This window comes from Neolamprologus multifasciatus, chromosome 11 (assembly GCF_963576455.1).
Source record: "Neolamprologus multifasciatus chromosome 11, fNeoMul1.2, whole genome shotgun sequence".
Classification (NCBI taxonomy): Eukaryota; Metazoa; Chordata; class Actinopteri; order Cichliformes; family Cichlidae; genus Neolamprologus; species Neolamprologus multifasciatus.
This window is the reverse complement of record NC_140449.1, coordinates 9,506,670-9,528,597: the sequence shown is the minus strand read 5'-3', so window position 1 is coordinate 9,528,597 and position 21,928 is coordinate 9,506,670. Positions and strand designations below refer to the sequence as shown.

The 21,928-nt window shown below is 40.1% G+C and overlaps 1 long non-coding RNA gene across 10 annotated transcripts in view; it reads right to left on the bottom strand.

The window, feature by feature from the left end:
• Positions 1-19,578, bottom strand: part of LOC146507811 (uncharacterized) — a 109,976-nt gene extending 90,398 nt beyond the window's left edge. For 2 of the 10 annotated variants that reach the window (XR_014876816.1, XR_014876818.1), the window contains exons 1-2: positions 17,872-19,578; positions 15,968-16,355 (exon numbers count right to left, since the gene is read on the bottom strand). This is a non-coding gene — a long non-coding RNA (uncharacterized LOC146507811). The other 8 variants (XR_014876817.1, XR_014876822.1, XR_014876820.1 and 5 more) reach the window with 7 other exon arrangements.
• Positions 19,579-21,928: the final 2,350 nt, after the last annotated feature.

Genomic DNA, 21,928 nt, shown 5'->3' with positions numbered 1-21,928 from the left:
TTTAATTCAATAGATTTAAAAAGACAGATTCAAGGGGCGAACGTGACTCAAGAGTTGGCAGTTCGTCTTGTAATCGGAAGGTTGCCGGTTCGAGCCGCAGCTTGGATTGCCTCGGTTGTTGTGTCCTTGGGCAAGACACTTCACCTACCGCCTACTGGTGATGGCCAGAGGGGCCGATGGCTTCTGTCAGTCTGCCCCAGGGCAGCTGTGGCTACAACTGTAGCTGCCTCCACCAGTGTGTGAATGTGAGAGTGAATGAATAGTGGAATTGTAAGGCGCTTTGAGGGCGCTATATAAATGCAATCCATTATTATTATTAATGTGACATGACCATTCAAACAGCAGTCGCTTTCTAAAATATCAGATATGTATCGGATTCAGTACCACATACGAAAGTGATTTAGGTCGGATTTGTGCTGTTCACACTGTCATACCATGATCGGATATGGGTTGTATAGGGTCAAAAAAGTGCGCTTTCGCCTGCAGTGTGAACGTAACCTTAATGACTCACACCCCAGTCTTTATGAGGTGTTTTGTTAGGTCAATAAAGCTTCCGTTTCAACAACACTTAAGAAAACACTTAATTAAACACTTAATATAAATACATACCTGGTCAGAACATTTTAGCATTAGGTGTTCAGCTTTTACTCTTGTTAGCTATATGTTAAGTCACAATTAAGGTAGCAGCTATTAGCACACGTTATCAGTCCTGCTTGTCTGTAATGTTAACAAGCTTCCAGTTTTATTTGCACACCACTAAAAATATGGTGCCAAGTCACCAGAAGCACAGAAACTAAACAGGGTTATAGTTGAATTCTTTTGCACCAACCAGTATTGTTGTAGTCTTTTTTGTTTTTTTAATAAAAACACAATTGTGTCATTTTTTCTCTCATGGCATCTAAATTAGTATCTATGACATTTTCCTGGATATTGGTATCAAGTTTTAAATTCCAGTATCACAACAACCACAGAATCCAGCACACCTGTCTCACTTTAATCCCTCTCTGTCTCACTTTGAAGCCTTTCGTAACTTCCCCAAGTTTTCAGTTGATGTCTTTTTTGGTTTTGATTTGTGTTTTTTTACCCGGACTTTGGTCAGCTGCGAGTCAGTCGCCTGGGCCTTGATCTCAAAAGTTTCTCTCGGGTAAACTTTTAAGTAGAAAAGACCCCTGTTGCTACTGTCAACTCTTCATCTCCTCTTTCGCCTCCTCCTCACTGCTCAGAAGTGCTTTGTTGATAAACCCACTTTAGGGCTCACCAGTCTTGTCAGAAGATCTTGCCGTTTGTTGCGTTATGGACAAACCGGCATGTTTGTGTGCATGCGTCCACATAGAAAAACAACTGTAAAAAACTGTACCTAACAGATTAGTTAAAAGAGCACACCCCAGCTCTACAAACATAAATACAAGCTCTCTCTAGGGAATCTGGACTTAAGCTGATGTTATCAGTAGATACACTACACTCATGCTAAAAATGCATGCTGTTCTGTCATTATCAGAGCAGGAAGCTACTCTTCTCTTCAGATGCTACTTGGTGCTCCAAACAAACTGAGAAATACTGAGCGGTCTGACTCACCAACACACAGACATATACATGTAACACATTTGATCATTGGTACCACTAGCTGCTCAGAAAGGACAGTTCTTCTGCCAAGGCAACATGCATTTGGCAAACTCTGTGAGAGGCTGCCATGCAGTCTTCTGCTCACTTAGCACTTCACACACAGTCTGTCGTACTTTGTGTTACTCACTCAGCAAAAGCTTGAAGCATACATGAGCGTTTTGTGTGACAGCAGAAAAAAAATTCAGCCCTGGATAACCAGAAAACAAAGAAATGAAACAGAAAAATGTATTCGAAGTTTGGTGCCTTTGGTGGTAGAAGCCCAGCTCTTCCGTGAGCTCAGAGTGAAATCATAAGAAAAGAGACTTCATTGAGTTTGTTAACTGTCAAACGGTTCTGTAGTTCATGTTTAGAATAGTTTTTAATTTGAAGGAAAAATGTTCACATGACAAACGAAGACCAAAGTCACAGGTGCTCCTACATATGCTCAAACATCCTTTACTTCTTTTCTTTCCTGCTTCCATGATGACTGCATTGACGCTAACATACCCCTCACCCAGTTTCATCCACACATATGCAGAGACACATCAGGCATCAGTTTACCTGGCACGCATGCAAAGAAAGACAAATACTGTCTGACTACCTCTTTGCCCCATGCAAACACAGAGGCACACATAACAGCCACCTTACATATGAAAGTAGCACCTGACACAGGCCAACTGGAATCGACCAGAACTGAGAATGTTACTTTGGTGCCTGCAGCAAAGACACTGTATACTATCTGTGTGTGTGTGTGTGTGTGTGTGTGTGTGTGTGTGTGTGTGTGTGTGTGTGTGTGTGTGTGTGTGTGTGTGTGTGTGTGTGTGTGTGTGTGTGTGTCAGAGTCTGACAATATGAGAAAAACCTTGAGGATGAATTTGAGGAAAAAACAAAAAGAGTGTACCAACTTAGGATAATCTTTAACTTTTGTCCCAAAATCTGGCCTCTATCTTTTATAGACACACACAAACACACACTATCAGAGCTCCTACACGGGACTGCCGGCAGTTAAGGCCAAAACACACATGTATGCACGCCTGCACACACAAGCAAAATACACAAAGTGTATGTGGCATCAATTTCACTGCAGCACCTCACAGCCTGCCAGAGCCTCTCCCAGGCTTGATGTCTGCATCTGCTTGTGTTTTTCAGTTCATCTATAGGTGGACGTATGTGTGCACGTGGAGATCTGCGTCAGTGCATTACATCTGCATCTAGTTTGGTTTAGGGGAAATTACACATTCTGTTTTTTTCCCTCTCTACATCAACACAGTGGATTACTTTACAGTCAGTGATGGGCCTAAAGTCTACAACTCATGGACATCAACAAATGCTAAGATGCTATTTGAGGCCATCACTGAAGCTTCTTCTTTGTGAGTCTTTCTGCATTCAGTTTGTGCTTCAGTAACTGCAAAGCACGCACTTATGGGTTGAGATCAGGTGACTGGCTTGGCCGTGTAAGAATCCTGCATTTCTTTGCTTTGAGAAACCCTTGGGTTGATTTTGTAGTGTGCTTTAAGTGCTGTTTCACTTCCACTGTGAAGTGTCGGCTCAGTTTTGCAGCATTTGGTTGAATCTGAGCGGAGAATATAGCCTTCTACACTTCACAATTCAACCTGCTGTTTCTATCAGCAGTCACATCAACACTAAACATCAGAGATCTGGTTCAGCCGGGAGTCATACACCCCCGTGCCATAATACTGCCTCTCCAATGTTTGACTGTTAATGTGATATGCTCACATGAGCGGTTCCTTTCCTTCTCTTTACTTTTCCCATCATTCTGGCACATGCTAATTTGGTTTCATCTGTCCAAAAAAAAAATTTCAGAAGTGTGCAGACTCTTTTAAATGTTCTCTGTCAAAGTTGAATCTGGCCTTTCTGCTCTTCAGTGTTTCCATTGAGTTGCAGCCCTCTGTATTTACATTCATGAGGGCATCTCTTGGTTGTTGACCTCGACAGTGAAACGCTCACTTCTTCAAGGATGTTCTTGAACTGGCATGATTTTATTAGACAGATTTTTCTTAACCAAGGATATACATGCATTTCCACACACATATATGAAGGAGTAATGAGAGCTATTACTATTATTAACAATTAACTACTCTTGTGCTTTTCACAGATTTGCAGCAACTCCACATTCCATACTGTTGAGTGCTTAAAGATGAGTTTCATGCTTGTTTTCATCTTCTTATACATCTCTACTCCGTGTCTATAAAATGATTGAAAGTGCATTCAGTGGATTCACATTTTATTCTGGGTTGCAAAGCAAATAAAGTCAAGTGTTCCTTAGCAAAGTCTTTGATTTGAAAGAAGAAAATGTTCACATGATAAACGAACACAGAACTCACAGGTGCTCTTACATATGCTCCAACATCCTTCACTTCTTTTCTTTCCTGCTTCATGATGACTGACTGGATTCATTGAAGAAAGTCTGCTGAAATACTTGAGGTGTAGTAAAAATAAATATTTGCATTATTGATACAAAGAATGGATTGACTCTCAATGGAAATGCATGTGCAGTAGTGTACTGAATGTCACTTAAAATGTAATAAGAATAGTGTGCCGTACATGCACACTATTCTCTCATTATATTCACACTGAGATCAAACTGAATAATCCAAAGCCAGCCTAAACGCCCTATGTTACCTTTCAAGTCAAAGTTGAATCAATACTTAATATATATGGAAACACATACATAAAAGCTATTAGTGTCCCCTGATGTGATCAGTGAAGTGAAGTCTCAGGGAACCCTTCTGACCTGCACCGATGCCAAACAGGACTCATGCTATACAGCCCTGAGGCAGTGTTTACGTGTGCAAATGGGTGGCTGAAAAAAATAGTTGCTTGTGTGTCTATGTGTGCATGTAGTTTGTCTTTTCATTTGTGTGAATATGCATGCGTTTGTATGCACATGTATGCGTGTGTGTGCACCAGAAGCAGCATAACCTGAGGCTGTGACAGACGGACTCTAAACCATGTTACCAACACACCCCAGTGCCTCACTTAATAGTGCATGAGATAAGAACATTTGGACTTCAAAACAACCCCGCTACCCCTTTTCTCTATGGGAAATTAAGCTTTATGGAGCCCTAGTTTAAGACAATGGCTCCAGTGGTTTGGAAATTCCTTGTCACTAATTGAGAGATATCCTAATGTGTTGAATAGGAAAGGTAATCTAAATATAGACACACACACAGAACTTCAACAGCACAGAATATGGATGTCATATGTATACACACATGTGACGAGGCCTGCAAAACACAGATGGCATAGATTTCAGTTCAATTCATTTCAGTCTAATTTTATTTATAAAAACACAAAAACAAATTCCATCAAATCAAAATTGACTGAGTGCAAAATATTAGCTGTACCTGCTAGAGGGCAGTTAGCGCCATAAATGTTGTGAAGATGGTGAGCAAATATTTTATTCTCGGCAGATAAAATAATTTGTACAGATCCAGGTCAAAGCCAACTCGTGAAACCTGTTTTTTCTGTACTTGGTATTATGCAGGTAGCCTAAAACACATGAAAAGTAATGTGAACTCGCTAAAAAAGGAATAAGTCACCATCTTTCCCATGCAGGTCAGAGGTAATCTAAGGAGGGAAACTCCTCAAGAAGTGAGCTCTCACAGTGATTGAATGAACACACGTGACGGAGGAGGACAGTGACTCAGTCATCAAAAGAGAGAAGGAGCAAACCAGTGCAAAATGAAGGGGTGCTCAACGGGCTATGTTAACATGGAGAACTACAATGGTTGAGAAAAAAATCTGGAAATAGAGTTAAGTAGAGAGCAAAAAAAAAAAACATTAGAGCTAAGAAGGCATTTGAGCACAAGACAAAGAGAGTTAGAGAGTGGGAGGTAGAGGCCAACAGACAGACACAGCTAGAAACAGAGGCAGAGCTATGGAAACAGACAGTCATGCAGCCAGCCAGAGAGGCAGCCAGAGATTAAGAAAAGCGAGAGTAAGACAGATGCATCTCAACTGTGACAGGCAGCCGGCACCGGCACAAGGAAACTTAAAAAAGCAAATTCTGAAAGACAGCAATGCAGACAAGAGACTGAGGGAGGGAAAAAAAGAAAGCAGAGAGACAAAAAAGAAGAAAAGTCAAAGCGTAACTAAAGGAGGAAGAGGGAAAGTGACAGAGGAGGTAGTGCAAGTGCAGTGTGTGAGAGAGAGGCCAAGATGATGAGGCAGACGTGCACACAGACTGATGGAGAGTGCATAACTCAGTGGGGACTCTAATATTTTTGTCCAAGGGCACAGTCCAGCATAAAAAAAAATACTCGACATGACAAGGACAGCTTGTCTTTGCTCTACACAACTAAAATTACCAGCCATTCATACTGTGAAAAGAAACTGTGCCAAATAAAAAACTTTGTAAGATTGATGATCTTTGCAAGGTCGTCACAAAGGGGTGACAACCTTGCATTTTGGGGTCCCAGAATGCACTTAATGTAATGATGCCACTTTGTGTTGTATTCTCATTTCTCATTAAATGAGAAATGAGATGCTTTTGACTTTCACAAAGCCTGAAGTGATATTTTTAGACTGCGTGCGAGCTGCAGGGACAGGTGAATCAGCACAGAGTGACAGTACATTACCAGTCTAGCCGCACTGAGACGAGAATAATACAAAACCATGTCTAAAAGTCTAGAGCTGCACTTTCAAGTGAATGCAAAACGGTACCTAAAGTTTTGAGGAGGGATGTTAACATTTGTGGCTGGCACAGCCGTCATGATCCGATTTGCATTTCTCTCTAGCATCATTCCTGTCAGTGTGCAGCTGAGTGAACTGGCAGTGAACTGAAGAGGAGGCTGGCGCAGTCCTCCCACTGTCTATTGTGGCAAGACAGCACTTCAGTGTGAGTCTGTGTGTGATGGAGAAAATCTGAAAAATGAAGTCAGAGGTAAAAAATTATATATATATATATATTTAAAAATACAGACTCAGACATGCAGTGTAGGCAACAGGGAAAAGAAAGATGGAATAAGTTACAAGGGAAGGCAAACAGATACGAGAAAGTGAGAAATCAAATGAAGGAAATGAAGTGAAATAGATAAGAATGGACGAAAGAAAGAAAAAACACCTTCTGTCTGTGTGCTTTCATCCTGAACATCTTTGTGTCTGAGTGTCCCTGGATCACTGTGTCAGCAGTTCTCATTACTATACATGCTGAGGACATCAGAGAGCTTACCAAGTAGCCGGTAAAGCATCCTCTGTCTGCGTGCGTTCAAGTCACAACAGACGGCAAACATAAACAGCGGGCGAAAGAGATTCTCACAAATGAGCATGGAATCACTGAGGCGCTTGAAACACTTTGACACTCACACGTATGTCTGTTGTCTAAGCGTCCTAAATTAGGCACATGGATTAAATTTGTACGTGCAGGAAGATTTAGTTGATTCTGGATTGAATTTTAGGCAGAACAAGTCCAGTCAGGTTCATCTAGTCTGCCCGAAGTGCTGAAATAAAGCTAGGCAATTTGTAATAAAAGTAAATGAGTCATATAAATGGGCAATTAAGCTGCATGTGAGCATTCTTAATGCTCACTAAACCAATTAAAGTGTACAAGGAGGTACCTCAGTTTGGAAAAAGAGTGAATTAATATTTAACAAGTTATCAGCCTGAACACCAGAAAAGAAACGTAGTGTAGTAGCTGTACTAGGTAGCCAGGTTCTGAGGAGTAAATTAGTTCCACTCCTTATAATTAAGACAATAGTAAATGATTCCTATTTCCACAACAGGCTCGCTGGCAAAAAGTAAGTGCATTTATTTATTTAGCGCCTTTTGAAATCACAAAGTGCTTCACACCAAACAAAACCAACAATGGCAAAAAAAATTAAATGAAATAAAACAATAAAATGAAATGAAATTCTACCCAAATGGCAATTTTAAAAGATGAGTCTTCAGCTGCTTGTTGAACGAGTCTACTGAGCCCACTGATCATAGGCTTCTAAGAAGTGGGGCACAGATTACGGAGCCACTGATGAGTCTAGCCCGTGACAGATATCTGATAGCTAACACCGCTTGTTTGTCAAAGTGTGCCGAGTAACTGCCTAATGTATAAATAAAGGTATGACTCATTCTTAATCAGCTCATTTCTCTGACCTTGTCTGAAAAGAAATTTGCCTCCAAATGTGATTTCAAGTGGATTGTTAGTCTTAATGAGAGCAGGTTATGTTAAGGTTTTATAAACTTTGCTCCCAGCCGTACAACCCAAACACTACAGGCGGATGATGGTGCAAATATGTGTAAGAATTTCAGTGATTATCAATGAGTCAGACACACTATGGTGGGTTTGAGTCATAATCAGTCTTATTCAGCAAGGATATACAAGCACCATGAACTTGACCTTGTGCAGCAGAGCTGGTAACAAAGTATAGCACAGAATAGCTGATGCAAAGCAATTGAATGCATAATAATAATAAAAGTGGGACACAACTTGGCCTTATTCAGCCGCATTCCCACCAGAGATTTCATATTGACCTCATATGACCTGGAAAAGCAATATGTCAACCTTTATACTCCACTGAATTTTTAATATTGCCCGGAAAAGCCTTAGCTTGAGGTGCATTGCTTTAAACAGCTTTTAAATTAAATGTGAGCCCTTACTGTTGCGTGCGGTGCCATGTTTTACAAAAACCTGGGCTTGTATCCACCTGTGTCCATCGTCAAGGCTGTATCCAGCCTGGAATTACTGCTTTATTCAGAGCAGGAAATTAACTTGAGTTTATTCAGCCCATTTCCAGGCACTCAGATTATGTCCCGCACTGGACTGGAAAATCGTGTCATTGCAGATACTTTCAGGGTAAGACTTACAGTCACAGGCATTATCTGCCTCAAGGAAACCCAGCATTTAATATTCATCATCATAGCTATAAATGGCACTGCCATGCACATAGATAAACTCTGAGTTATCTCTTAGTATGACATTCACCATACTGTAACAAGTACCAATCACACTGTACTTTATTAGCAAAAGGTTCATTTTAAAACAGAATAAGGTTTTAATTGATGAAAGGGTAGACATGAATATTTAAAATAAATGCTTTTATGCACTTTCTAAAACTTTATAGTCTTTTTGCAACAAAAAGAAAGAAAAGAACAGCATGCAAAAATACATCCAAAGAAATCCAGGTCCCGCTGGCAGATCTAGTTTAAATGAGGCTCCTGTCCTAGCTGTCTACATGTCACCTTATATCTCCCAAAAGGTTAGGAACGGCATTGAGTAAGATGATGTAGATATCTTTATTCTACTCGGTAATCTTGATAGCAACAAAATTCCCATTCCTGAAAGCAGAGTTGTTTGCATAGAGCAGGACAGTTTCGAGTCTGATATCTCAGCTAGTGTTATGGGACATAATCTGATTTATCACACTATATCCAGCTAAGCTCAAAGATATCTCGATCAAAACATCAAAATAGATTTGGTATTAGTCAGCCAAAGTACACAGTCCTGACATGGTGCAGAGGCAAGATGACAGAAGATAATATTCTGGATTAACCTGCTTGAATAATACTTCTCCAAAAGCAGAAAGCACATATCACAAAATATCAAACAGACACGAAAAGAGACAACACACCATCTAACTCTAATATTGCCACCTATAACTGGAAAACCCCCACTTCCACTCGTTATGTATTTCTCAAAAAAGCTCAAAGATATACTTTGGATTTGCATGTCATTAAGACACAGCATTGTTTATTTAGACATTGTCTTTATGTTTATATATATATATATATATATATATATATGAAGTTCCCAGGACTAAATGATAGAGTGATACAAGAGACAAGAAAACTGCACTTGATATTTTGAAATAAGTGAAAAGAAAAATCATCACTAAAAAATAAATAAATAATTAAGGGAAACTAAGAAAAAATCTCAAGTGACATTTCCAGGGCAGCAGGATTGTAGCTAAAGCTCATTTATTGCATTCTCGAGATTCTCACTCATTCTCCTGCGCTTTTATCCCTGTATGAAATATTTGCTCTCTTGCTGTGATTGTTTTGTGTTGTTTTTTTAAAGTTAATATTTTAAATAATTACTGTCAAAACATTATAAATCCTTTAGGAAATCAAAGGATGTAGTTTCAAACAGAATAACTGTCTTTAATTTTCCTTTCAGTCTACAGAATATGGCTGGCAGCTGAGGCAGGTTGCTCCCTAATATAAAGAAGCATCATTCTCTGACAGAATACATCTTTTGGAGGGAATGTGGAAAGGTGACACAAAATCATTGTAAATTTGTTTACAAGCACACAATGGAGGTAAGCAACATATCTTCTGTCATCTGTCATCAACCTGACAAAATGAATGCTACTTTGAGTTCATTTCATCTAAAGCACCAAAATACACAACCTTTATGTAACTCCTAACTTCTGCCTGCTGATCAAGGGCAAGTACTGACACCAAACTGACTCCGAGACACCAAAACGAAGCGGTCAACGTGTCTAAACCAGAAAATGTGAACTACATGGACATGAGTGTAATCGAATGCATGAGGGAAGGCAGCAGACACTGAAACTAAGAGCTCTGTTTAGCAAGAGTTTTCGAGTCTCCTGGACATTTCTTCCAGGAGTCGCCAAAAGTAGCTGATTGTGGGGCTTAAACCAAAAGAAGAAATCCACCAGTGTGCACTCCTTCTGCACCTAAGATCTTTTAGTCCTCATAGACATGCTCCAATGGGGGACTCTGCAATGTATGTTACATTTTATGAACTGCTACCGCTGTCACGACTTGCCCGTGAGTGACTTGACGGTATGCTATTTTTAATTTTCAGTGCTGCTCTGCTCTGTCAAAAAATGACAGAAAGCCTACATCCTTCCAACGCTGTTAAAAGAATGATGGAAAATAAAGTAAACAGATACAGTCGGGTCATGTACTTGAATCTAAGAGTGAGTACCCAGCACTGAGGACAGTCCAAGCATTCACTACTGGAGGGCATTCTCCTCTGACTTGCTGGTCTGGGAAAACAGTGCCAACTCAGTCTAGGTCCAACCTTCAAAAAAGCAGCATGCTGGCTGCAAGCTGGGTCTTCATCACTGGCAGCTTTTCTTTCTCTAACCTTGCACTGAAGGCCAGCGTCTCTTCACTCCCTGTGTTCTGGCTCTGCTGCGGATCAATTAGCTTGAGACAGCTGTCATTTCAATTAGGCTGTACAATGCAGTGCCCGACTGCTTATCTCAGACGCAGCATGAACCGTTTCCTCCTTAACTGGATTGACACACATCTTACTATTTGTTTTCTTCTATTTTTCAAAAGGGGAAACACGATGTTCAAAATCTTATCTCTGTAAAACTATAGCAAAAATCGAAATGGGCTTTGCAGTGTTGATGGGGACCTTACACAATCGTAGGAAACTGAAAAAAGCCGGGCATGGCTGGGAATGGGACTTTATATTAAAGCGGGGGTAAAAAGAAAACAGAAGTAAGTGAATATAATAAAAGCTGTCAGTGAAATGATTTACTGAGCCCTTATCAGATTAATAATCCAAAGTGAATCACAGTATTGAAGAATAGCAGCAATGATATCACTTAACTACACTGTGCCTGTAGCAAGGAAGCCAGTGTTCATGCGCTAATGACACGTGTGTGTGTGTGTGTGCGTGTGTTTGTGTCTATAAAATCACTGCTTTAGAATCTTTTAACTACCAGACAATCACAGATTTGTCTGTGATAAAATCCCAGTCCTCACACATATGTCTATGCTTATACCAGGCAAGTCATGTGTGTGTGTATGTGTGTGTCTATGTGTACTCATGTGGGGCATGCCTGTCCGTGTCTGTGCGTGTGTGTGAAGCAGATTTAGCTTTGATAAAACCCCAGTCTTTAGAGGGATTATCAGCCCATTCCCAGACAGCAACATGCTCTGCATTTATGGAGGTAATAAGTTGATCCATAATAGACAGACCACCAGACAGCTAAAGGCTGTTATTGGAAATTGTGTCCCCCATATCTATACCTGGGCATAGATGAAAGAGGGATGGAAAGCAATATCTTCAGAGACAGTCGGACCTGCTGTGCAACACCTCGTGCGAGCTATCATCCGGTGAATTTTGATTTGGCGCTTGCCTTTATGTATTGACTGACTCGTCATGCTACTGTTCGTGGTGTGGTTTTGCCCCTACTAAAATCCCAGAGTGCAAACGTACAGCGGCTGCCAAGTGTAAGCACACAACGTGGCATGACACAAGACATCAGCACGCAGACTCAAAAATAATTTAGCTAAATGTTAGTACTTTTTTTTTTTATGTTTCAGAGATCTTAAATTACCATTTGAATCAATGCTATATTCACTGAAACCAATCCGGGTGTATTTTAGTGAGATTTCACTCACTTTAATGTTATCTGACACCCATTTGTCGTTGCGTGACTTGAGCGTTTAAAAGTAGGGCAAAACCGGTGAAAAGGTCGCACGTTTGTGGATGCAGGCTGTTGTTTCCTGGTCAGAGCAATAAAACTTCTCTGCCATTATTATTTCCCAAAACAAACCCTCTGTTGATGCTGAGCTCATAGCTTTACTTATGGCTGCTTCTCTCACCACAGGCATGGTGACAGAATTACTATAAACTGAAGAAAGGCTGATATAAAGAGCACAATGAGGCTTGCTATCTGCATTATCCTTGTCTTTTTTATCTCTCTTTCTAACTCTTTTTTCCCCTCTCAATCTGGGTCTCTATTTCCTTTTTTTCCCCTCCTGTCTTCTCGGCCCATCATTTACCCCCATGTCTGTTCTTTCTGCTTCATCTCCCTATGTTTCCTCTCTATCTCTCCCTACGCTCCCTTCAAATGCTCTGCCTTGTGCGCAGTCATAAAGAAATAATTTATTCCTGTCCCCCAGTGCTGGTATGTATTAGCATGCCAGCAGAGCACGTTAACTTATCTCTCGGCTACAGGCGCTGAGTGGTAAAACTAAGCTCTGATAGTTTGCAACAGGATGACCACAGAATGCCTGTAGCTCGGAGAATTAGGGCTGTCATCATGATTAGTAATGGTGGGCCTGTTTTACTGCACTGTAATTCACTGAACTGTACCAACTGTATGATTCAATGATATGCAAAAAAGGACTATCAGCCCAAAATCGGCTGGTGGAGAAAATGAAAAGATTATTAACTGCTGCTGTTTTTGACAACCAGCCCATCTCAACCAATTCTGTTCTTTTGTTAAGGCGCGCAGAACATAACACATACAAAATCTGTTTGAGCGGCTGTTGCGCTCTGAAGGTCCAACTCAAAATTTGTTTGGCCATCTGTCAGCGCTAGTATCAGAGCATCAGACAGTACATATGAGACTGTAAAAATAGCATGAATTAGATAAAGCGCAGTGTTAACATACACAGTTAAGGGTCGACGGTGTGTAGGCATCACATGCTGCGGAAACAGATTGGGCCTTAAGTGGCATTTGTTGTCATTTTGTTGCTTAATAAACCAGAAAACACCACCAGCGTACACATAAATTTATTATAGGGATTTTATGTGAGCCACTATCAGCTGCATTTCCCATAACCTCCATACAGCGAACAGTAAAAATTAAACCTGATAGCTTTCAAGAGGCCCAACCACAAAATGTCTAGGAGAATTAGGCTCATTGTAGTGATTAGTTACTCTAGGCCTGATGTTGTATTCTAATCGAATGCACCTTGCATAGCATGAGTCGGGTTTACAGACATGCTGTGCATTATAAATGGATAGAAACAATGTAGATGTAAGAATGCTGGCATCTCCGGGATGAGAATCTAAGGTAATACATTGCTCCAACTCTGCAGTACAAAGCGTGGCTCTTATTAGACTTCACTTCCAGGCAGAGAATGAGCTGCATTTTAGTGTAACAACAAACAAGGATGGATAAGCGATTATAGTGACACAGATTTAGTTGTGCATATGGCGCATAGAAAAAGAGGGTGTTAAACCATTCCCCACTTTAATGAGCAGCTTAGATGGATATTGAGACTTCAGAACTGAGAGATGGCACAGATTGCTGCGTTAATGTCATCCTGTGTAACTCAGTGGATTAGGTTTAGATTTGCAGCTCCCACTAGGGCGACCGCATACAAGAATGTATCCTCTCATAAAGAATCCACCGAATGGCAAATGCTACGAAAACTGCCCCACACTTGATAACAGCATTACTGATAAGCAATGTAATTAAGATGCACAGAGTGGAGCGTGCTGTATTGTGGGAAAAAGCACCCCAGTGCAATCTCTATTAAGAGCCAAGTGCCGGGCATGTCATAATGATTGTTTATTATAACCCTGATGTGTCTGTTTTACTCACTATTTCATTATCTGAGTACTGGATGCAACTGCACAACTGAAATTCACTATGTCACATGTGAGAGCTACAGAGTTATGAGTGCAGCTTAATACGCACTTCCTGTTCACTTATATGTTACATTGCCAAGTTGATATGATTTGTGTTAAATAAAGCTTCCATATCTCAGTGTCCAATTCGCCATGCTCCCTCTTCCCCCCTCCCTCGATGTCTGTCTGTGTGTGTCTGTGACTCATCACCACCCATATTGTGCCACTGACCTATATCTGCCCTACCTGTGTGTCACACTATCGACTGACCTTGATTCCAACTGATCCACTCACTTCCAGACAGTGACGTGAGTCTTTAGCACAACACCAGCAGGAAGCAAGTAAAATGTTTCTCTTCCAATCAGTTCCACTGGTTACAAGAAGAAAAAAGTGAGTAATTTGATTAAAGCCGACAAAAACATTGTCAGGTACCCGCATGTCTTTTAGTAACTAATTTGAAATTTCGAACTGATTTAAGGGATATTATCGAGGTAATCTTCTCCAATGATTCTTTGCATTTTAGCCTTACTTTCAATAATTTAGTATACATTAACGATGTTATTTGGCTGGATTTTAGTCTTCTTTATAATCTTATCTAATAGTATCTCAGAGGCTTTTGGCAAATCATTTTTAAAATGTTATCTGGTTGCTCTTTGTATGTTTAAAAGGATAAACAACTCATTTCTGAGCAGACACGGTAGATTAACATCAGAACACATAGCCAAGAGCCACATCCCTGTATCTCTGCCTCTCTCTCTCCCGTTCTCTGCTGCAGAGTAATGCATGGTGAAAATGTGATGCTGCAGGACCATGTGGGCTACCATGCACAAAGCGACTGGAGGTGGAGCTTGGATGCTTACAAGTTCCACTGTACGTTCTCATTGGCTCTCAATGACATCATTGATAGGGGCTGCAAAGAGAGAGAAAGGAGTGACTCTCCTCTCTCCCTAACACTCCTGTATAGTAAAATGCAAATGCAGGTTAAGAAGGCCAGTTGAATAGCTTGTGACTCTTTTCTGACTCTAAGAGATTCGTCTGAATTAGCTGCTGCTAAAGCATCAGGCGAAATACAAAACTGCCTTCTTCATTGTAGGATGGTCTCGCTCTCGCCTGACCCCCGAATGAACTGAGCATTTGAAGAAAGATTTCTCTTTCTACAGAACATTTCGCAACTGATGAATGCTGTGGATCACAGTGCGTGCAAATTATACGACTGTCACGCAATCGTAAGTGAAACTAACACTCAAATTTGGCCCAAAAGCGTTCTTGGGCTTTATAAAGGACCGAAATCAAATCAGATGAAACATACACTCCAATTATGATACAATGATGCTGCTGTGCTATGCCGAGACCATGCACAGATAAAACTAAACTAAAATATAAACATGTCATGAGGTAGGGACTCTACTGCTACTGAACTGTACAAACTGCATCTCATCAGATGAACTTTTAGCTCGTTATTTTACAATACAGACTAGTGGTCATGTGCAACAAACTTGGACTAAACGTCCAGCTTCATTATGGTGCTTTGGGCATTTCATGGTTATTCACTGTGTTATTAAAGAAATTTCCCCATGCATAACAAGTGTGGAATACAAAAAGACATTGCGAGAATTGCAAGTTTACAGTATTGGTAGTCATCATTGTTTAACCATGCCAAAATTATCTTAGTTTCTCGGGAGCAATGACTAATGACTGGCATGATAGGACAAGCTGGTTGCCTCAAAATAATCTTTTATCAACTATATATTGATTTTAGCTTTAAGCCTACATAATATATGGCATTACAAATAAACTCAGATTACAGTACAGGGGCAACACAACACCTTACAAAATACAGCTGATGACAAATGTAGCTGGAAAATAGTGTGTGTGTGTGTGTGTGTGTGTGTGTGTGTGTGTGTGTGTGTGTGTGTGTGTGTGTGTGTGTGTGTGTGTGTGTGTGTGTGTGTGTGTGTGTGTGTCCTTGCGTGTGCTAGGGATTTCACACATGTACCAGCCCTGCAAACAAGTGGTTGAACAAGTGCCACATACCATCTCCCACTAAAGAGTAATATTACCTACCCATTCTGAGGGCTGAGAAGGCTCAGGAAAGCAATATCCTGCTATCCCAAGGACTTTGGCCCAGGACGCGTCTTGTATTGTGGCATTCTACATGCACATCTTTTATAATCCTCAAAGTATCTCCATGAGGTTTAGATTTCCAAGTGTGCCTAAAACACAATCCGACTGGCGCTGCTGCTGCTGCCGAAGTCTAAATCCTCATGAGATAAGTCTTCATGTTCATCCAAAAGAAAAGTGAACAGTCTCTTAATCCTTCATTTCATCTTAAAAATGGCTTGATAGGTGAATCTGTACATCTTCCATGTGGTTTTTTTTTCTACACATCTTTTTTATTTTCTTAATCCATCAGAAGCAAGCACTGTACTGGTTAAATTGCTTAAATTCCCACCTAAGGACAGTGCCCAGACAAATAAAAAGAAAAAAGAAAAAAGGTTAAAGGCATTGCAGTCAGTCAAAGCTACAGCACATTTTTCTCATTCAAATGGGATCCCAGTCTAAATCACATTAAACTCGCACTTTAGGAGTGAATAAGCAGCGTAAAAGTGAATGAACTGTATGAGTCGAATTTGTTTTTAGAAACTTGTAAATATATATATTTCTTTATATACAATAACAAACTAATTTGGTTTCAAACCACATGTAAATCCTGTAGGTGTGAATTCTCCTCTTTGCTGACTAATGCAAAGTTTAAGGGTCGAGCTACTCCACTGTGGAATGCTTCAAATCCACACAAGTTGTTTGGCCACACCTTCACAACATAAAGAAAGTTTGTTTGTTTTTAAATCGTGTCCACTTTATTTTTTTAAATAACAAGGAAAAATTATTTTTAAAAAATGAAGGTGGAACTTAACAGTAAAACTCAATAAACAATAAAATGTATTCACATTGACATTTTCTGAGAATTTGCTTCTTTAAAAGAAAACAAGGCAAATAAAAGCTATTCAAACACTTTGAAATACTAGAATTAAACAACATAATTAAAAATTATATATCACATAAATTTAACTTTGCAAGTTTGAAAAAGAAAAGAAAAAGTTGTTTCCTGGTGGATCTGCGCTCCTTTCTGCTAGCTTTCTTTGTATGGACTGAGAACAAAGGAGCCTTTACAGTAGCCTAACAAAGAAGCTGCAGCGACTTATACCTGTTGATCTATTTCCAAATAAACTCTAACAAGTTTCTTAAAGATTTTCAAGACGAGCTCGCTTTAGATTCACGTCATTGCATCTTTTTTGTTGCCTATAAACATCATTTCTCATTAGTGCGAAAAAAAAGTTTAATTCTGTGTTACCGTTTCTTGTTTCTTGGAGACTTTACACCTGATTGCACTGCGCGGAATTCCCATAGTGCAGAACGACAACTTCGCAAGAGCGCAAACACAACAGTCATAAAACTACTGCACTAAGAAGGAAAAAAGAAGTATTTACAAACTATCCATCAGCCAACTGTGATTTTTCTCGCGTGCGTAAAAAGGTCCTTTCCTCCGCAAACTTCTGACAGGCTTTGTCTTGTGTCGCAACATCCTCGAGAGACAAAAAAAATACAGCAACCCCACAAACTCTGCCTCAACTCCATGAAAGCTCCCTGACAATTGCTTCTAAGTAGCACAAGTTGAGTGTTAATGAGCGTTATGGAGATGCGTGTGTGAGCATCCCCCTCAAGTTCTCTCCTCAAAGCGACCCGCATCAGACAAAGGAACAGGGGACCGCTCCTCTCGCTCCCTCTCTCTCTCTCTCCTTCCTTGCTGCCTCGATTTCTCTAGCTCTCTCTCCCTCTCCCTCCTGCTTTGTGCTCAAGTTTGAGCGCTGACGCACCAACTACAGCCGCAACTTTTAACTGGGAATAAATTCCAAAAAATCGCTCGAAGCTTGAAAGCAAAGACAGTGTGCCGCTTGGAGACAACTCACCTGGACAGTCGGCTTCCTGTGCGCGCGCTGCTGTCGGTTGTAGGAAAAAAAAAAAGTTTGAGAGGGCACATCTAGCTTTGTGTTGTGGAGTCCCCCTTTGTCTACACGTGTGATAGATGGATGGGGCTCTTTTTTGGCCGCGCCTAGTTCATTTCGCTCTCCAAAGAGTCCCGCCCTCTCAAAGTCAAACAACTATGCACACAACAATGTACACTGTGGATCCGTGTGAGTGATAAAGATCACGGCGTTGGGTTCTATCATCATACTTATTATTACTATTTTACTTTATTTAAACACACTAACTCCCAATAAGTTGTTTTTGGGGGTTTTTTACAAAGCAGCTAATTATATATGTCTGTGTCGTGGGATATCTGTTTATTCTTTTTACCCAATTTTTTTTCTTCTTGCGTTTGTTTATTCATTAAAGCCTCTTTGTGGCACTGGCTTGCAAGGTGCTCTTCACTGAGCATTCTCTCTCTCTCTCTCTCTCTCTCTCTCACTGTTCAAGTGGCAACCAAAAGAAACCCTCATAAAACTGTCACACTAGAAAATCTTTGCTTCCGAAATACTTTTTTCCTCCATTCTTCTTGTCTTTTGGCTGGCTGACAAAAACTTTCCTGTATCGTCCGCGTGGAGACAACCATTGTGTCTGGACAGCAGTAGCAGGGGAACAAAGAAAGAGACCAAAAAAAGGGGGGGAAATGATTTTTATTTTATTTATTCATTTATTTTATTTTATTTTTAATAAAGAATGAAGTGGTGTGTGTATATCGGTAGCTCTAGACTTGTAATGACGGGGATCCGCTGTGCTACTGCTACGTCAAATCTTATGCAAAAGCTTTATTTTGAGTTTGGAGAACAGTAACAGTGATACACCAAAACATGCGTAAATAGAATATTTAGGCATCTTTTCACCCCGTAAATACATAAATATTTATTCATTTATTTAATTAATTTATTTGATTAAGTTAATTTACATGAGCAAACTTTCTAGTTTTTATAACTTAACTTGAAATTTTACTTAACCAATACCTTAATATCAGTTACTCTTTGTTGTATAACTCCTTCCAATAGGAAATGTAAATCTGTATAGATGTCGTGGGAAATAAAAATAAATAAATTAAAGGAGTTTCAGAGTTTCAGGCTTTTTTTCATTAGGAAAGCTGCTTTTGGTACTGCAGTCGGGGAGGGTAGTGCTGGTAGTATTACATGTGGGTGTGTTGGAAGGAGGGGGAAGAGGGAGATGAGCAGGGGCAGGGAAGAAGTCATAATCACGTCTCCCTTCTCCCAGTTATGTGCAGCTCTTTGTCCCGGCTGTAACGTTTCCTAAGAAAGGAGCCCGCAGGACAACAGGAAACATGCAAATGCAAATACATGCAGTGACAGTGATTAACCACACTGCTGTTCACAGGCAGAAGAAAAAGCCTCTGTGGCTCTGCCTATTGGACCTGACCTGGGTCCTGAAAAAGCAGCGTACTAGTCAATACTGCTTTTGTGTGCAGCATTCTTTGTATACACCGGTTTGCACAAGTCTGTGTGTGTGTGTGTGTGAGTGAATGCATTTTGGGAACATCTAGACACAGCCAGTTAGGTAGAAACTTAAAAAACGAAAGATAGCCGACAACACCACTACTGTGTCCTTCATTTATATGCCATACAAATACAAATAAATAATAAAAGGAAGGAGCTACTCCTCACGGAAATCTGTGTATTAACAGCGACTATAACAAATGGTATTTGCACATAGAAATAATTGGGGGGGGGGGGGGTAAATCACAGAAAGCAGATAAATAGTCATATAGTCACGTCACCACAACAACACCATCTACCCCCTTGGGTTTAGCTCAGGATGGATATATTATATACAGACAGACAGAGATACAGTCATACCTCTCTGCCCCCTCCGGCAGAGCTCTTATCCCCCCCTGCTGTGGTTTTACTGGGCCACTGACTCCAGCAATCAGCCTGTTCTGCTCCACTCTGCTCTGCCCTGACTGCTGCCTGCACATCTCCCACTGAGGAGTCAGCTGAGCCAGGCATGAGACTGCACACTGAACAGGCTACATACAGCTTAGAGGAGCTTAACACACACACAGACACACAGAAGTGCTGGAAATCTTAAGAAATTTGCAAGATTATACCAAACAGTACAGATATTATTGCTTCACAATCATGGGGACATTAAGATAGGAAATATGCAGTGGGTGCTAAAACTGCCAGCTGAAATAACTGTTTATTTGCAGTGTAAGGTTAGTTTTAAAACACGACTAATTAAGCTGCTATAAAATGCATATATCTGCATTTCATTAAGGAGATAGTTAGCAGTCGTATCATGATATCCACTATGGATTTATGCACTTGTACACGCTCACTTTATTTCCACAATCAATGCAGATTTTTTTTTTTTATACACCTACTCCTCGTTTATTTAAAAGTTGACATCAGACAGTGAAAAAGGGCATCAAGATGCATCTAATTACGACAATAAAAATAACTGATAACTCCTAAACATGCTGGTGTTTTTACCATACATAACAGTTTCACAAAACCAGTTACACTAATAACCCTGGAACACTTACAGTAATTTAATAAAATAAACTGTTATGCAATAAAACCAGTCGCTGTGTGCTTTGAGCTGCACAGAAGAGAAATAGCAACAATTAATAATAATAATAACAATGATAATAATAAATTAAACCATTAATATTTGAGCTAAGTATACAGTCAAAAAATACCCATGTCATGTAGTATGATGCACATGCCCGCACACACACATGCACACACACAGACACATCCGCATACTGTAGACAGACATGCTTGTCAGCTACGCTGGAGGGCCCTTGGCTGACTGCTGCTAAAACAGCCCTTCCCCCACAATAAGGGTCTGTCTGGGAGAGGGGGAAGGGAAATCATGACTGAATCAAGTCTGAATGCCAGCGTAACGGCACAACAGGCTGGAATAGAATAGAATAGAATAGAATAGACATATCCTGGATGAAGATAATTATGTATTCACTAATGAGCTGCCTTCATTCAGTCACTTAAGGTGGTCTTAGTATGTGTATGTCTTTGATTAATGATGTAAATAAGCAGTGTGCTATTATATAGAAGAAATAAGGTGCTTAGGCAAACCTGCCCTAACTGCTTGAGGCATGTTTTGGTCAGTTGCAATGGCTGTGGATCGCTTTTCATGATCAGTTCTTGGCTTGGGTGTGTTTTCTTTAATGTATTATCCAAGGGAGGTTTGAGGGGGAAATAAAGGAGGGGTGCAGCAGGCAATTCATGTTTTCCTTTTCAGGTTGTATTCTTGCATCATCTTTCTAACAGTTTTCCAGTTACCAGGTTGTTTTATTAAATATTCAGGGATAAAGAGCGTTCTGTCCATTCAATGTTATCTGTTCTGTTTTTTATTATTAAAAAAATTCACGTGAACTCCAGAAGTAACATTGTAGCAACACCAAAAGATACTCTGAGGTCATTGTTAATCGTCATGATTTAGCGCTGCTGGGAATACGACTTGTGTATTCTGTTCGATACGAGTGACGCTAAACTATTTTCTGCTTTGACCCAGTAGCAGCGTGGTTTTAAGTTATGCATAATGCATTAGAATTTTAAACTATAGAGGCATAAATCAATTTTACATGTGTGCTTGAACAGACGAGTGCAGCTTTCATGCGGTTTCTTGGTGATGTGCAAATAGAATAAAAACAGTAAATACAGAAAAAGGTCATGTCATTTATACAAAAAATTTAAATAAACAAATCTACACGTTTGAATATCTGATGTAGACTTGAATCCTAACGTAAAGCTTCCATACCACTTAACTCCAGCATCAAACTTATGTCACAAAGGGGTTAAGAGCATCGCCTTTTAAGCTTTATTTACAGAATAAAGTGGACAGTGACTCTAGGGATGCTAACACCTGCTACAAAACTCTTTCCAAACCAAACCATCCCATTTTGTGGTGACTAGAATTTAAAGTGTGTGTGCTTTTTTGAGCTGAGCCAGTTTTCAGAAAGTTTCTTATATGAATGAGGCATTTACACCGAATTAAGAG